This window comes from Rattus norvegicus, chromosome 11 (assembly GCF_021556685.1).
Source record: "Rattus norvegicus strain SHRSP/BbbUtx chromosome 11, alternate assembly SHRSP_T2T, whole genome shotgun sequence".
NCBI classification, from domain to species: Eukaryota; Metazoa; Chordata; class Mammalia; order Rodentia; family Muridae; genus Rattus; species Rattus norvegicus.
The window spans coordinates 51,045,286-51,049,258 of record NC_141544.1 but is presented as its reverse complement, the minus strand read 5'-3'; the positions used below and the strand labels follow the sequence as shown (position 1 = coordinate 51,049,258).

Sequence of the window (3,973 nt, the reverse complement as noted above, 5' to 3'; positions counted from 1 at the left end):
AGGGTGTGGCCCAGAGGACAAGAGACAGAGGTTAAAGAGAAAGCAGGAGTTTCTTAGGCCCTGATGCCAACTCATGTGTGTGCTGAGCGGAGATGGCGAACTTCCCGTCCACAATAAATAGGAAAAAACCGGCGTACACCGGTGCTTATGGCATCGATCTGCAAGCATTTTCCTTTCCTATTAAAAAAAAAAAAAAATCCACCGGGAGAGCCCTCCCTCTCCCACCTCACATTCATTACTCCTTTGGCCAAAGACATCTCCACCTCAGTCCCTCCCCATTCCCCCAGGCAGAGCTGGCTTCCTCTACCACCCTCGGTGTCCGGACCCATACAGTTTGTCCCACTCAAATAATGAATACAGCTCTTTGGGAGGAGCCCGAGGAGCACCTTGGCTAGAGCAGCCTCTACGTCTTTGTAGGAGAGGGGCCTCTGCACTCCGCAGAGGCCCTCCTCGACTGCTGCCTGCTGGCACAACTGCCCCAGCTCACCCCAGAGAAGCCCTGGGTGCCCTGCACCAAGTGGTCAGCTCCTGTTCCCTCAGACCACAGCCCAGCTGAGCCCGCGCTCTCTGCAGGATCTGCTCGAGCGCCATGCAGCTGTGGTCCAGCAGCGCCACCTAGAAGCACAGAGTGAACTGCCATCGGGTGGCCTCATCCTGGGCCGCCGGCTGCAAGGTGGTACCCACTGCCAGCATGCCGTCACGCACACTCGCCAAAGCCACGGTCCAGGCAAGTTAGCAGACGCGCCCGCAGCGATATGCTGTCGTCCTGTGCTGGCAGCAGCGCGTCCGACTTGATGATGAGCAGCAACGCGGGCGGGCGCGCAGCCGCAAAGGCCGCCTTAAGGAGGCGCGCACCCTTGAAGGCGCTGGAGGCCGCCAGGTCGGCTCCGCACCGGCTCAGCAGCGTGGCACCAAGCCGGGTGGTGAGGCAGTGCCCCAACAGTGCCTTGCAGCAGCCGTGGGGCCCGAAGAACAGCACGGTCCGGGCGGGCGCCCTGGCCCGCCACATCTGCGCAGTGCACCGGGGGCCCTGCAGTCCATGATCCTGCTGCTCACCAGCTCTAGCCTCCCCGTCCACGCCCCTGGCGGGCTCCCCTGACGGCTCCCGGAAGCCTCTGTGCGCGGCAGGGACCCGCTCCGCAAACTTGTCAAAGGGCTCCAGCTGTGGGCCATAGGCGGGGAAGCCCAGGACCTTGAGAGCGTCGCCGCTGCCATACTTGCCCGTCACATCTTCTGTCGCCCCAGGTGGCTTCGCGTGGAACACGTTGCCCTGACACTCGGTGTCCTCTGAGGTGGGATAGGCGGTGCCAACGGCCGCGGGACCCTTGGAGGGTAGGGCCCGTACTTGTTTGTGGTAGCTGGCCTCCGCACTCTCGTCCACTACCTTGTGCTTCAGCAACAAGCCCTTGGCTGGAAGCAAGGGGGCAAGTAGGGTGCGGGCGGCATGGCGGGTGGCGGATGGCGGGAGCGCCTCGTAGCCAGCCTAAGCAGCCCTCTCCCTGTCTCTTCACATTCGACATTCCTGTCCCTGACAGTGTCCCTCAGCAATCCATAAGTAAACTTGTACTTCCCAAAATGAGGACAGTCTGGCCCACGTCCCTAGACCCTTACACTAATCTGATCATACAGTTACACACATTGAAGAATTAACATTCAGATTAAAGTGAACATGTATCCCATTTGTCCTTTTTGATCTGGATCACCACATCCAGGATGATTTTACAAGATCCATTCAATGTCCTGAAAATTACAAGCTTCTCTTTTTCCTTTTGTAGTTATTAAGGAGCAATCCAGTCTGTAAATGCACCACGTTTTCTTTATGCACTCATCTCATAAGAGACCACTTGAATATTTCCAAATTCTGAATATAATAAGAGAGCTTCACTGAACATGGTGGAGAAAGGGTCTCTGTACTAGAATGAATAGACATTTGAATATATGCCGTGGAGTTGTATCTTGAGGTACACCCATTCCCACCTTCCTGAAGAAACAGCATACTGATTTCCAAAGTTGCTACAGAAATTTGCATTGCCACCAGAGAATCCCAATGTTCCCCTTGCTCCATAACCCAGTAAACATGAAGTCTCTTATGTGCTACTAAACTAAGTTGTTCTGAAAAGCATGAAAAAATATCTCAAAGTAACTTTGATTTGCATTTCTGTACTGTCCAAGGATGATAAATATTAATTATGAGTTTCTAAGTCATTTGAGTTTCAACTGTGAATATTAGGCTTATATATGTAGCCCATTTGAATTACTTTTTTTTTCTTTACTTTGTGTTCAATCTTTATTTTCAAGCAAATTCATGACCATCACAAACTTTACGATGGCGAAAGCTTTTGTTTCTTTAGTGCATATGATCACAGAATGATGTAAAACTGTCAAAACAATGAGCTTTTTCCTCTTGACTTAAAAAGTTATATCCAATCCTCTTCAGTTTATGGAAAATGTATTTTCATACTCAAAATGTTACCTCTTTTGAATATAAAATGATGCTTTGAAACAAGTGGAAGATTCTCAGTTATTATCAAGTTAATCCCTATTAGCTGTCATTTCTTCCCAATGACAGGCAGTTCGCTCACTGTTTTGTACTACATTAAGATTTATGTGTATTGAAATAACAACGACTTACTTAAAAATCTAAGAGGGATACATAATGTTATCAGGAAGACACAGGAATTTAATTATTAAAAGATAACACACTTCATTCTCCAGTTATTCTGAAGAGTTCATATATTCTTTTGTAATACACTTTATTTTTTCAAAAGTCCACATGATTATACTTCTACTTTTAATATATAGAAATAATTAAATATTTTTATCTGTATTTCTTTTTTTTTATTAACTAGAGTATTTCCTATTTACATTTCGAGTGTTATTCCCTTTACCGGTTTCCGGGAAAACATCCCCCTCCCTCTCCCCTTCCTTGTGGGTGTTCTCCTCCCAGCCCTCCCCCCATTGCTGCCCTCCCCCCAACAATCTAGTTCACTGGGGGTTCAGTCTTAGCAGGACCCAGGGCTTCCCCTTCCACTGGTGCTCTTACTAGGATATTCAATGCTACCTATGAGGTCAGAGTCCAGGGTCAGTCCATGTATAGTCTTTAGGTAGTGGCTTAGTCCCTGGAAGCTCTGGTTGCTTGGCATTGTTGTACATATTGGGTCTCGAGCCCCTTCAAGCTCTTCCAGTTCTTTCTCTGATTCCTTCAACGGGGGTCCTATGCTCAGTTCAGTGGTTTGCTGCTGGCATTCGCCTCTGTATTTGCTGTATTCTGGCTGTGTCCCTCAGAAGAGATCTACATCTGGCTCCTGTCGGCCTGCACTTCTTTGCTTCATCCATCTTGTCTAATTGGATGGCTGTATATGTATGGGCCACATGTGGGGCAGGCTCTGAATGGGTGTTCCTTCTGTGTCTGTTTTAATCTTTGCCCCTCTCTTCCCTGCCAAGGGTATTCTTGTTCCCCTTTTAAAGAAGGAGTGAAGCATTCACATTTTGATCATCCGTCTTGAGTTTCATGTGTTCTAGACATCTAGGGTAATTCAAGCATTTGGGCTAATAGCCACTTATCAATGAGTGCATACCATGTGTGTTTTTCTGTGATTCTCACTCAGGATGATATTTTCCAGTTCCAACCATTTGCCTACGAATTTCATAAAGTCATTGTTTTTGATAGCTGAGTAATATTCCATTGTGTAGATGTACCACATTTTCTGTATCCATTCCTCTGTTGAAGGGCATCTGAGTTCTTTCCAGCTTCTGGCTATTATAAATAAGGCTGCAATGAACATAGTGGAGCACGTGTCTTTTTTATGTGTTGGGGCATATTTTGGGTATATGCCCAAGAAATATATAGCTGGATCCTCAGGCCGTTCAATGTCCAATTTTCTGAGGAACCTCCAGACTGATTTCCAGAATGGTTGTACCAGTCTGCAATCCCACCAACAATGGAGGAGTGTTCCTCTTTCTCTGCATCCTC

The 3,973-nt window shown here is 47.9% G+C and overlaps 1 pseudogene; it reads right to left on the bottom strand.

The window, feature by feature from the left end:
- Positions 1 to 303: 303 nt before the first annotated feature.
- Fignl2-ps1 (fidgetin-like 2, pseudogene 1) lies at positions 304 to 1,520 on the bottom strand (annotated as a pseudogene).
- Between the last annotated feature and the right edge of the window lie 2,453 nt (positions 1,521 to 3,973).